We start from the raw sequence: 14,489 nt of genomic DNA on the forward strand, positions 1-14,489 counted from the left end.
TATCGATAAAATGGGGGCCAATTATCCTTCCTCCCATAATGCCGCACCGTACATTAGCCCTCCACGGTCGCTGATGTTCCACTTGTCGCAGCCATCGTGGATTTTCCGTTGCCCAATAGTGCATATTATACCTGTTTACGTTACCGCTGTTGGTGAATTACGCTTCGTCACTAAATAGAACGCCTGCAAAAAATTTGTCATCGTCCCGTAATTTCTCTTGTGCCCAATGGCAGAACTGTACACGACGTTCAAAGTCGTCGCCATGCAATACCTCGTGCATAGATAATATGCTACGGATGCAATCGATGTTGATGTAGCATTCTCAAAACCGACGTTTTTCAGATTGCCGATCTTGTGCAATTTGTGTGCTACTGATGTGCGGATTAGCCGGCATCATTATTTGTTGCAGGTCGTGGTTGACGTTTCGCAAGTGGCTGGACACTTTCTGTTTCTCTAAGTAACGTAACTATCCGGCGAACGGTCAGGACACTTGGATGATACCGAGCAGCGTAGATAGGACACGCCCGTTGGGCATTTTGATCTCAATAGCCATACATCAACACGATATCAAACATTTCCGCAATTGGTAAACGGTCCATTTTATCACGGGTAATGTATCAGGAAGCAAATACCGTCCGCACTGGGGGAATGTTACGTGATACCACGTACTTATACGTTTGTGACTATTACAGCGCCATCTATCACTAAGCGAAAAAAGTGATCCAACTAAAACATTCATATTTCTTTACTTACTACACGGATATGTAATAAAAAATGGGGGTTCCTATTAAAAAAACGCAGTTGATATCTGTTTGACCTATGGCAGCGCCAGCTAGCGGGCCAACCATAGCGCCATCTGGTATCCCTCTTCAAGCTAGACGAGTTTCGTTCTTTGTAGTTTTTTCGTTTGATGCTTATTTCGTGAGATATTTGGCCCGGTCACTATCAATGGGCCACCCGGTACATTGATTGGCAATGTGTCCAAATCACCAAATCCCAAAAAATTAAACATTATTGTAAAGACATAGTTGGTTTCTAATGGTGAATATTTCACAGTACACCTGAGCAATGTGAAAACGTATTAGAACGTCCATTTTCTCGGATGCAAGTTTCAACATGGCGTACCGTCGATGAGATGGTCCAAACTCTCCCATTCTTAACTGCAGAGTATGTTGTCGTTGTCTACGTTCAAAAGCACCTCGCTTCAATCCGTCGTCCTCACGATAGATTGGGTTAATCTCCGGAGAACAAACAGACCACTTCATTCCGCTGATCCCAGCACGCTGAAGGAAAGTGTTCACAATGACAGCACGAGAGTTACCAACCATTAAGATGAAATAGTCACCAAAGTACTGGCGATACGGTTCCTACTCTTGGCTGCGTAATCTCGTTCTAGTGCCGCAGAGCAGTCAAATCGCCCTCAACTAACACGACAGGTGTACCGTTGCCCCACTTAATGCTACTCCAGAACATCACTCCATCCCGAAGTCGTAGCACATTTGGAAAATAGTATTGGAAACGTTCGATATTACCATGTTGTCTCCAAACAACTTGTCTGCGATTATCATGTACAAAAGGATCCCATTTCCGTACATAAACAACGCCCGACGCCAATCCTGAGCGTCTACTCTGCATGATTTCTTCAGCGTTTATAACGGACCTCTTGGTCCATGGTGCGGTGTACGACGTGGAGCTCGCCATGGTCGTCGGAAATGGAATTTCGCATCATGCAATCGTCTTCTAACAGTTTGATGCGATACACGACATCCTGTAGTCTCTTAGGTTCAAAAAAATGGTTCAAATGGCTCTGAGCACTATGGGACTCAACTGCTGTGGTCATAAGTCCCCTAGAACTTAGAACTACTTAAACCTAACTAACCTAAGGACAGCACACAACACCCAGCCATCACGAGGCAGAGAAAATCCCTGACCCCGCCGGGAATCGAACCCGGGAACCCGGGCGTGGGAAGCGAGAACGCTACCGCACGACCACGAGATGCGGGCAGTCTCTTAGGACATCTAATTCAGTTCTGGTGGTCTCAGACCACTTCCTTTGGTGCAGTGTACCTGTCGAACATGGACGGTCTGTGCAGTTTGAGTCCAACACTACTTGTCAATTGAAACCGAATCCACGTCCGCGTGATGTCATTGGACACATCGAGCATCTTCCATGGTTGACAAGTGTTTTGCTCGTAACGTGGCGATACGGACCCAATTATTGTTCGCGGCTGTCCTTCGAGGCATGCTTAATTTTCACTGTCTTGTTCTACCGATGCCTCTGATGCGCCCCTATCGATGCTTTGCTTTAAACAAAATTGGTGCAGTCCACTCGAGTGCGGCGTTCGATCCACAGGTAGCGCTCATGTTAACTATGTGTTCGTTCACAAACAACGTCAGAGGTGCCAGAATGAGATTTTCACTCTGCAGCGGAGTGTGCGCTGATGTGAAACTTATTGGCAGATTAAAACTGTGTGCCTGACCGAGACTCGAACTCGGGACCTTTGCCTTTCGCGGGCAAGTGCTCTACCATCTGAGCTTCAAGCACGACTCACGCCCCGTCCTCACAGCCTTACTTCTGCCAGTACCTCGCCTCCTACCTTCCAAACTTTACAGAAGCTCTCCTGCGAACCTTGCAGAACTAGCACTCCTGAAAGAAAGGATATTGCGGAGACACCACACAACTATCTTGTCTAAATCGTTTTGCTATTTATTTTGATCGTCTAACGACGTTAATAGAAGGTAAACGACAGCGTCAACTAAAAAGTATCCAAGTGGGCTTTTCGGGTTTTCTGCTAAGCCTTTTATATAGATTAGGAACATCAGAGGGCCTATATCACTTCCTTGGGGAAGCCCGGATATCACTCCTGTTTTACTCGGTGGCTTCCCGGCAATTACTACGAACTGTGATCTCCCTGACAGGAAATCAAGTATCTAGTAGCACAACTAAGACGTCACTCCCCAGGCACGAAATTCTATCGTAAACCGCTCGAGAGGAACGGTATTAAAAACCTTCTGGAATTTTTAATTATTTTGCTTGTTTCTCCTTGCCCCCTACCCTGACTTCCTTACATCAAGCTCTCCGCCTATTTTTCCCGATCACACACCTCTCTCCGCCGACCCCCCCTACGTTTGCAAAAGCACTAGTAGCAAATAAACTGAAACGCAAACCATGAACACCATATGCATGCCATATTACACGTATTTCCATTAATGAGGAGGTATTATTAGAGAAAGGCCATCACGAACATAATTGTGTTAACACGCCGAATGAATAACTCTTTAACATGTCGCTGGAAGCCACGCCTGCCGGTGGAGTTCGAACTCAGCTTGAATAAACGGAACGTATTATGAAAATACACTATTATACACAGAAATGGGCAGCAGTAAAACATGATACCCACAGACGCAAAGCAACATAACGCACAGTGCTTCAGACAGCTTTGCAGACGCTAAGTATGAAGACGGCTTTGAGGATTTAATTCTCTCTGTGTGTAAAACAAAATGGCTGCTCGCCGACAAATGATCTCCGTTAGAAGTCTTCCCCATTACCTCCGTGAGGCCTGTTTCACAACATACTTCGCTATGCAGCGTTCACACGTACTTGTCTCGCTTTCATCGTAAAGAATGCGGTTTCAAAGCGGCTTACGGCGGCGCCGTCATGACGTGAGTATACAACACCCGAGCCACCCTGCCATTGAGGCAGACCCAGGCCGAGCGCTGGCCAGAGCGGATGTCTTTATTTGAGTGTAACCTTTTATTGCTTAGTCATTTGAGCTTAGACGCACTCGGATGGCTCAATGACCGCGAAAGCCACAGAGCCGGTTTTGAGTCCGGAGCTATGTCACAATTTATATTCCTTTCGGAGACTCGATTAAGCGAATGCTAACCAGCATAATGTTTAGATTTACATCTTTTTCAGCAGAAGAGGCGGGCAGTAAATGACAATCAGGGAGTATCCGCTTTCAACAGAAAGAAAGATCAGAGAATAAAGACGGTGGATACAACAACATGGCCGTCGATTTAATGCAGCGACTGGTTGCAATTGGCGTTCAGAAACAGCTTGAATCGTACTCTGCATTGATTACATCGTCAATAGTGAGCAATGGATTCAAACTGAGCCTATTTGGGAGGCCAGACAGATGGTTTCCTTTGGTTAGTCACCTGCGACAATGAATTTTCACCTCGGTAAAATTTTTCCGAAAATGGTTCAATGGCTCTGAGCACTATGGGACTTAACTTCTGAGGTCATCAGTCTCCTAGAACTTAGAACCACATAAACCTAACTAACCTAACGACTTCACACACATCCATGCCCGAGGCAAGATTCGAACCTGCGACCGTAGCGGTCGCGCGGTTCCAGATACGGCATCCTAAATACAGTAATTAGCAGAGAGATGTATCTACGTGTTACCGAATTAGACGCTGTGAACATAATCCGCGTGAGTACAACGGCAGGCTCGCAGAATAGTGCAGCAATGCCATTCCTCTACTTGTATCATGATCGAAAAACTTTCTTACATCCATGCATATCTGATGACAATCACGGAAGGTAGGGAGGTGGAGTTGTGGTTAAAACAACCGCCGGTTTTTAAGAGATTTATGTTTTCGTTGATTTACCAAACTACTTTGCCGACAATATTCGTTAAACAGCTCTACAGATGATTTCTTTCTCCATTTGTGTCCAATCCGTGCTTGTAGTCAGTTTCTGATGACGTCATCTGGACGTTCTTATCCATCCTTCGTCAACGTGAACGTTTCTTCCTATAGATAATTCCCAGATCATCGTTCGAAACAGATCCTTGGTAAATCGTAACTATTCGACAAATCGTGCCTTTCCTATCCGAATCTAGTCTCGTTTTCGCCAGCAGATGATAAGCGCGAAGCGGGTATAAACTTTGCTCAGCATTAGTTATAAGGGTTACTAAACAATCTAAAACGCTACAGTACTGTATAGTCTTCCCAATAATAAATAAACTCATGATTATGCCGAAGAACAATTGCAGGTCCAATGTAGTAAGAAGCTCTGTTTTACACTACGCGAACAAATGAGTGCTGTCGAGAGGGAATCTACGATTAGTACCATATTTCTAGACTTGCACAGGGCTTTTGACACAGTTCCTCAGAAGCGACTTCTAATTAAATATCATGCCTATAGAGTATTGCATCAGTGGTGCGACTGTATTCGTGATTTCCTGTCAGAGACGTCACAGTACACAGTAATCGACGGAAAATTATCGACTAAAGCAGAACTGGTATCCGACGACGTTCCCCAAGAAAGTATTACAGGCTTTCTGCTGTTCCTAATCAACGTAGATGATTTAGGAGACAACCTGAGAAGTTCTTTTAGATATTTTTAGATGATACTATCATTCACCGACTTGTAAAGTGATCAGACGAGAAAAACCAACTGCAAAGTGATTTAGACAAGATGCCTGTACCTCGCGAAAAATGACAATTCATCCTAAATATCGAAAAGTGTTAAGTCATCCACATGAATACTAAAAGGAATCCACAAAACTTCCATAACACGAAAAATGAGTCAAATCTAAAGGCCGTAAATTCAACTAAGTAATTAGGATTATCATTACGAATAACTTGGATTGGAACGACCACACAGATAATGTTATGGGGAAAAGAAAACCATAGATTGCTATTTGTAGGCAGAACATTTAGAAAATGCAACAAGTCTGCTAAAGAGGTTGCCTACAGTATAGACTGTCTACACTATGCTTGTTCGTCCTCCGCTTTGCTGTATGAGTTCCTTACCAGACAAGACTCGAGAAGAAGTCCAACGAAATAGAGGAAGCAGTGTCACGGATATGATAAGCTAGTTGGGATGGCAGTCCCTAAACGAAAGGAGTTATCGTTGGGACGAGATCTTTTCACAAAATTTCGATTACAAATTTTCTCCACTGAATGTGAAAATATTTTATTGCCACCAACCTACGTAGGGAGAAATGATCATCGGAATAAAATAAGAGAAATCAGAGCTTGTACATAAAGTTTTAAGTGCTCATTTTTTCCATGCGCTGTTATAGATGGAACGGCAGGAAAATAGTTTGAATGTCATATGAAGAACCCTCTGCCAGGCACTTGGGTGTGAATTGCAGAGTAGTCATGAAGATGTAGATGTATAATGAGCCCTAAGTTTCCAAGTCGCTGGAGCCCACTTACAGATGCGGATACATGTACTACGTTCTTTTATCAGCAACCCATCTCTTGTCCTAATTACGGATGGTATGAGTGATACGATAGTGAAGCGATACGCGACGTGATGTTGAGCAACACCAGCTATAAATTCTTCATGTAATTAGTATTGACGCCATTCATATTGTTTTATACAGTGAGATGTTATTGGAAAGACCTGGACGTGCGTTAGACCCAACACAATGTTAAACCATGATCTGCTTCCGGTACAGCAACTTTGAAACTTTAGGTGCTGCGAGGATGCAGCAGATAAGAAGGATATACATTGGTGGAACAAGGTCAACTTTCGTTGCGTCAATTGATCAAATCCGTTGATACAAATTACTCAAAAAGGTTTTGCATCAAATGTGTATCTCCAAAAATGTGTGTGCTCTTAGGTTCAAGGACAGCAAGGAGTGAATGGAAAAACACTATGGAGTTGAAAAATTACAGGTGTGCGACATCAAAAGTTCAGTGCCGTGTTGTTCCATCCTTTGCACTGTAACACGCTTGGATACTACTTGACATGCTGTCCACAAGGTGGTCGTCACATCAATATCCAAAGCTGCCCCATACGTTGACGGAAGCCCTCTTGAGGTCGTTCAGTTTGTGAAGAGGGCCCCTGTCACAAGCAATCCAATATTAAACTGGTCGCAGGCTTGGTCAGTCGCGTTTGTGTCATTCGATAACAAAGTTCGACTCCTGTCCCTTAGAGGAAAGTATGAGCGATGTGTTTGTGCATTATCATTGTAAAAAACGATACCATAGCCCAAATGCCGACTGCAGATTGTATGAAACCGGCCCGATATTGCACAATTCTCATATTAACGACGATAGCGATCAGTGGCGTCGGATATTGTCACAGACACAAATAACGAGTTTGTGAAAGTTGTGCGGAGAGACACTTGAGTGTATTGACATTTCTGCATAGTCCAAGACACTCTGGTAATTTTTTGCTTTCACATTCGTTGGCTTCGCCAACTCACAACGAAAGTGTCACATTCAGACTTAACCTAGACCTCAGGATAAGTTTCAGATCAGTCTTTTACTAAAGCCAGGTTTTTAACTTTCAAATTCGTTGGCTTCGCCAACTCAGAAGCAGACTGACACTTCCCGACTTAACCTAGACCTCGGCCCGAGCTACAGATCAGTCTGTCACCGTAGCCAGATTTTTTGCTTTCACATTCGTTGGCTTCGCCAATTCACAAAGAGACTATCACTCTCCAACCTAAGCTACACCTCGTTCTAAGTTAACAATCTGTCTGTCACCACATAGTGGTTGTTTGCTTCGACATTCGTTGGCTTCGCCAAGTCGCAACCAAACTCTCACATTGCAACGTATCCTGCACCTAGGCCTAAGCTACAGATCAGTCTTTTGCCACAACCACTCTTTTTTCCACATTTGTTGGCTTCGACAACTCTCAACCACTCTGTCACATTCCAATCTATCCTAGACATCGTCTTACGATGATCAAACCAGCCTGTAACTGGTAAAGGCAAACTAAATTATCATCAACAAGTGACTGGTCAGCAACCGTCAAGTATACATTAAAACTGCTTGTAACACGTGTCGCAGACTAGAGCACACTGTGCTGCACTGCTAGACACGAAACAAATTCTTAGCGTTCCTCTATGCCAATTTCGAAAAGCTGTTAATCTAAGAGGGAGCCCCAGGCCCCGCAGAAATGTCTTTCCGCAGAAGAGTCACTTCGCACACTTATTCCAATTTCTCAGATCATAGCTAACATGCTTCCGAACCTGAGAGTCTGCACGCCTGAGACGTTCATAGCTACCTGACCGCTTCCAAATGGTTCAAATGGCTCTAAGTACTATGGGACTTAACATCTGAGGTCATCAGTCCCCTAGAACTTAGAACTACTTAAACCTAACTAACCTAAGGACATCACACACATCCAAGCCCAAGGCAGGATTCGAACCTGCGACCGTAGCGGTCGTGCGGTTCCAGACTTAAGCTGACCGCTTCCAACTCTTCTATGACGATCATCAGGTGGCGGTCAAATACTGTGTCTATCAGTGAGCAGACCGAGATGGCACTGGCCCATGTTCCACCTTAACTAATTTCTTCTGGCAGTGCGGTGAGAAGGGATTGGTGCTGTTGTTCCTAATGGACATCCAGAGGTCCAGTCGATTTTATGGAGACAGTTGATTACAATCGTGCTTGAAACAGCCGTCCCACTTGTCACAAAAGACAGTGCACAGTTCCGTTCAATGCTCCCAGGATATCTCCTTCCTTCCATCCTCCCTCCCTTCCCCGTGTCCTCTATCAAGGCAACGCCGTGTCGGGACAGGTGTGGGGCATCCTCATTAGAAACATCCACATCTTTGTATACAGGGTGATTCTTCCCACCGCGGACAAACTCCATGGACCGGTCGATGAGAGGATACGGAACAAAAGAGGTCTAATGAACTTATGTCCGGAAATGCATGGGTTCCATCCTAGAGACCATTTATTCAGTCGTACTTTTTTACAGAGACTACAGTCTAATACGAGTTGTATCATGCAGCCACAGGTACAGTACGCATGGTTTCCTCCGAGATTGTGGTACTGTTCCTTGTACCTTATGACCTAGCACGCTCTACTGCCATAGTAATTGGTAATGTTTGTCACATTCACTTCTCTTGCTGACTCACCTTGTGGTAGATGTAATATAGCGTTGTACACAATGGTTCCGTATTCGAATCGAGAGCTTTCCGACATGGTGTTTACTAACGGAATGTCAAATGGCAATTGGCTGCGGGCAGCAAGGTTGTATCAGGAAACCTATCCCCGCCGACAACAAACACAGCATTCAATGTTTGCAACAGTGTTCCGCCGTTTGTCTGAGATAGGGTCGTTTCAGGAAACAAGAAATCAAGAAGGACGTACCAGAAATGTTTGGACACGAGACTTGGGGGAAAATTTGATTAACAATGTAGAAGGTTCAAAATGGTTCAAATGGCTCTGAGCACTATGGGACTTAACATCTGAGGTCATCAGTCCCCTACAACTTAGAACTACTTAAACCTAACTAATCTAAGGACACCACACACATCCATGCCCGAGGTGGGATTAGAACCTGCGACCGTAGCAGTCGCGTGGTTCCGGACTGAAGCACCTAGAACAGCTCGGCCAGCGCGGCCGACAATGTAGAAGGCAACTGCCGTGTCAGTACCAGGCAGTTGGCCCGCCAGTGCAGGATAAGCCAGGCGACCGTGTAGAACATTCTCCATGACAACTGTTTCTATCCTTATCACTTACAGCGTATACAGGGATTACTAGCGAGATACTTTCCATCTCGGGAGCAGTTTTATCACTCGTTTCTTCACCAGACAACCACGATTCTGGGACTTGTGTCAGCCATCCTATTCACAGATGAGGCGGAGTGCTATCTTCAACTTTCATAATAGTCATCTGTCGGATAGTATGCAGAACCCCCTTGGTACGGTGACAGAGAATGATCAGCATCGGCAGAGCCTGAATGTGTGGGCCTAGATAATTGGCTACGGTATTTTGGGACCAGTCTTCCTACCATGTCGCCTAACAGGCCGGAACTATCGGCGTTTCTTAAGGGCGACTTTGCCTCTCCTGCTGGAAAAAGTGGAGTTGATGATTCGAAGGATATGTGGCTGCTACGTGTGGTGCTCCAGCCCATTCGCCGTTAACGTCTGGACGCATCTTAATCGCGACTTTCCTGGGCGATGGATCGGACGAGGGTTGGATGGCCTGCTCGTTCACACGATCTGAACCCGCGCAATTTCTGCTTATGGGGCCATCTCAGAAGTATCATATATGTAGAACCCATTCCAGATATGAAGACACTGGAGCGGCATACAGTGTTAGGATGCAGCCTAGCCGATGTGAACGTGTGAGACAGAGCATCCTACGGCGAGTATACACATGCATTGAGTCACATGGAAACCATTTTCAATGCCTATCGCGATTGCGGTTTATCGTATCGCGACATTGCTGCTCGCGTTGGTCGAGATCCAATGACTGTTAGCAGAATATGGAATCGGTGGGTTCAGGAGGGTAATACGTAACGCCGTGCTGGATCCCAACGGCCTCGTATCACTAGCAGTCGAGATGACAGGCATCTTATCCGCATGGCTGTAACGGATCGTGCAGCCACGTCTCGATCCCTGAGTCAATAGATGGGGACGTTTGCAAGACAACAACCATCTGCACGAACAGTTCGACGATGTTTGCAGCAGCATGCATTATCAGCTCGGAGACCATGGCTGCAGTTACCCTTGACGCTGCATCACAGACAGGAGTGCCTTTGATGGTGTACTCAACGACGAACCTGGGTGCACGAATGGCAAAACGTCATTTTTTTCAAATGAATCCAGGTCCTGTTTACAGCTTCATGATGGTCGCATCCGTGTTTGACCACAACACGTTGGAAGCGTGTATTCGTCATCGCCATACTGGCGTATCAGCCGGAGTGATGGTATGGGGTGCCATGGGTCCACGTCTCGGTGACCTCTTGTTCGCATTGACGGCACTTTGAACAGTGGACGTTACATTTCAGATGTGTTACGACCTGTGACTCTACCCTTCATTCGATCGCTGCGAAACCATACATTTCAGCAGGATGATGCACGACCGCATGTTGCAGGTCCTGTACGGGCCTTTCTGGATACAGAAAATGTTCGACTGCTGCCCTGGCCAGCACATTCTTCAGATCTCTCACCAGTTGAAAGCGTCTGGTAAATAGTGGCCGAGCAACTGGCTTGTCACAATACGCCGGTCAATACTCTTGAGGAACTGTGGTATCGTGTTGAAGCTGCAGGGGCAGGTGTACCTGTACACGCCATCCAAGCTCTGTTTGACTCAATACCCAGGCGTATCAAGGCCGTTAATAGAGCCAGAGGTGGTTGTTCTGGGTACCGATTTCTGAGGATCTATGCACCCAAATTGCGTGAAAATGTAAACACATGTCAGTTCTAGTATAATATATTTGTCCAATGAATACCCGTTTATCATCTGCATTTCTTCTTAGTGTAGCAATTTTAATGGCCAGTAGTGTATGAGTTCGTTAGATCTTTTTGGTTCCGTATTCTCGTCGATCAATCCCTAGAGTACACGGTGGAAAATATCACATTGTAGGCTGTTATTACAATAACGTCGCCACACCCAGATCCATTTTAAACTTCTACCGGATGCTCCCCTCCCCCTCTGCGCGTTCAAATGTGGCAAGGAGCTTTTTCAGGTAGGGATAAACGCTCCAATAGTTACCGAGAAGGATGTGAAAAAGAACGCCTAAAATCACATCGTGGCTGACCGGCACATGAGCCTCTGTCGTTAATTCGTAAGGAACTGAGGGAGGGGCATAGTGGTTACCACGCAGAACTCACATTCGGCAACAAGACGGATCAAATTCCCTTTTGGCCTTCTAGAGTTAGGTTTTCCATGATATTCGTAAATTACTCTAAGGAAATGCTGGGATGATTCCTTCGAAAAGCACACAGTCGATTTCCTCCACATCCTTTCGTAATCCCAGCTTACGTCTGTCTCTAATGGACCGCGCCGTGAGCGGACGTAAACTAATACTTTCCTAAGAATTGATTAACTGGTTGTTTCCGTCGGTTGCAGGAATAATTGAGAAGACTGGCCATAGTAGACTGGCGAGCTCTTACCGATGATATGGCATCGCTATATGTCAACAAAGGAACAGCAAAAATGGCACTGGAAAATGTTGCTGTAGATGCAGCAGAAGTCGCCTCTGTGACAGCGTTCAGTAAGGTCAAGGTCCTGAATGCAGAGGCCAACTGGAAAGCTAAACATCAGGTCGTGGAAAGCGTGAACAGCTTGCGTTACGGGGGAGGAAATATAGCAGGCAGGTCTCAAACTCTACAGAAACTTCAAATTTCGCGAAGTCAACCTTTGGGGAAAGGAAACCTTTGAATGAATATAAATTGAGACACACGTCAACAATAAAAATACTGCATTGTTCGCAACGAAGACGACCCCCTTGGAAGCTCACATCCAACTGAAGGAGGAACGAAGGATGTTGATGGGCATTTTAGGCACGGAAAACTAGGGTGAAGTCTGGATACATAGGGAAGGCAAGAGCTGTGTGAGAGTTTTGAATCAATTTGAAACATGAAATGAAATATAAGACTGAGATTTACTGGGCACACCCTGAGGATGGCCGGCCAAAGTGGCCGAGCGGTTCTAGGCGCTACAGTCTGGAACCGCGCGACCGCTACGGTCGCAGGTTCGAATCCTGCCTCGGGCATGGATGTGTGTGATGTCTTTAGGTTAGTTAGGTTTAAGTAGATCTAAGTTCTAGGGGACTGATGACCTCAGATGGTAAGTCCCATAGTGCTCAGAGCCATTTGAACCATTTTTGAACACCCTGAGGATGGAGGTCAACACGTTGACCAAGGCAATATGATTAACAGGGAACAATGAAATGAAAAAAGTCAACGGGAACTGGAAAACAATTGGATTGAGAGGAAGCTATACAAAGCAGTGCAGGACAGTTCCAGCTGTAGGAATACAGCAGAAGTAGTAGGTGGACTGGTACCAGAATCAAAAGTTAAGATTACGGAAGCAGAGAGAAAAAGAAGAAGCGAGGGGATGAAGAGGTATTGGGAAAAAAGAACTACTGGACACTTCACCGTCGATTTCGTAAGAGATGAGGCTTGCGTCGTCGGGCCAAAGTTACAAATTTCTGTAGCCTTGTACGTAAGTGGTTCTCAGCTCCAACGTTTCTCACGAGTTTGTCGTATGCATGCTACATGTCGAAATTAACCGACAAGTGGACTATGTACACGTTCCATCGTTCATAGGATTGGAAAAATGAGTGGGCAGGAAAATTAATTTCCTTCAGTGTGCTTAATACATATCATTTGTCTGCTTTCTCTGCTGCTATGATGAATACTATCACGCATAGTGCGGATAGTTGCTGCGAGAAAAAGGAAATAAGTGATCTCTAGAAGAAGAAAGGGAGAGGTGGCAGCAACAACATTTATTCTGTCTTTTGTGAAAACGTCCCCTAACTAGAGGAAAGAAAATAGAAAGTGCACCATCTCTTAAAAAGTATCCCGACACCCCAGTTTAATGAAGAATCATCCACTAGATGTCACGAGAGGCGGATCCGCCAGTATCAAAGGAGACGGGGTGTACTGTGCAGTCACTAGAGAAGCTGTAATAGCATAATGGGCCGATCATGTGAACTCAGTGGTTTCAAATGTGAATCAAGTCATTGTATGACACCTGTGTAAGAAATCCGTCAGTGCTATTTCAGCCTTTATAAATTTTCTCAAGTCGAATCTTGGTGATGTGATTGTGAAGTGGAAACGCGAAGGAACAACCACTCCAATGGAAGGGTTTGGGTTTGGCGAATATGTGGAGAATATATTTGCCATCATGTGTAGTGTCAACAGGATGTGTGGAGGTGATGTTAGAGCTTGGGGATATTTCTCATGGTTGGGTTGTAGTCTCCTTATTGTGCTTAAAGAAACGGCAAATGCGGAAGGATCTCAATATGTTCTGCAACACTGTCTACTGTGTACAGAAGATGACATTTCGGAGACGATGACTGTTTATGTCAGTATGACAAAGCAGCGTGTCATGAGGCAGCATCTGTGAGCCAACAGTCTGTGGCCAATAACACTCCTTAAATGGACTGACATGCCCAGAGTCTCGACCTACACCCAATGGAACACCTTTGGGATAGGTTAGAACATCGACGTAGCTCCAGATCCAAGCGTACAATATCAATAGCTACTATGGTTTCGGCTCTTAAGGAAGAATGAGCTGTCATTCCTCCACCGACATTCACACATATGACTGAAATTGGGCCCAGCATACTTCAAGCCATCATAACAGCAAACGATGAACACGCTCCATATTAATCTTTACCAACAGGATCCGCATAATTTTGATCAGATAGTGCATTTACCGAAATCTAAGACGTGCTATGAATGTTCCTAGACCATAGAGCATCTTTTCCCTTGTTTACAACTGAATTTGTTTAAAATAACAGTTTTAATTACTTTTGGCTAACGTGAAAGATACTAAGAGGAGTATCACCGCTAATGATAACAATTTGCAATGGTTGGATATAATTAGTGCATCGGTTTCCCACAAGGGAACCTCCCCATCGCACCCCCCTCAGATTTAGTTATAAGTTGGCACAGTGGATAGGCCTTGGAAAACGGAACACAGATCAATCGAGAAAACAGGAAGAAGTTGTGTGGAACTATGAAAAAAATAAGCAAAATATACAAACTGAGTAGTCCATGCGAAAGATAGGCAACATCAAGGAGGGTGTGGGCCCAGGAGCGCCGTG

At 45.1% G+C, this 14,489-nt stretch overlaps 1 protein-coding gene across 1 annotated transcript in view; it reads right to left on the reverse strand.

Annotated features, from left to right (window-relative positions):
- LOC124544771 (extracellular serine/threonine protein kinase four-jointed) overlaps positions 1–14,489 on the reverse strand; it is a 1,021,279-nt gene that overhangs the window by 184,498 nt on the left and 822,292 nt on the right. The window lies entirely within an intron of this gene.

The sequence above is a fragment of the Schistocerca americana genome, chromosome 8 (assembly GCF_021461395.2).
Source record: "Schistocerca americana isolate TAMUIC-IGC-003095 chromosome 8, iqSchAmer2.1, whole genome shotgun sequence".
In the NCBI taxonomy this organism is placed as follows: Eukaryota; Metazoa; Arthropoda; class Insecta; order Orthoptera; family Acrididae; genus Schistocerca; species Schistocerca americana.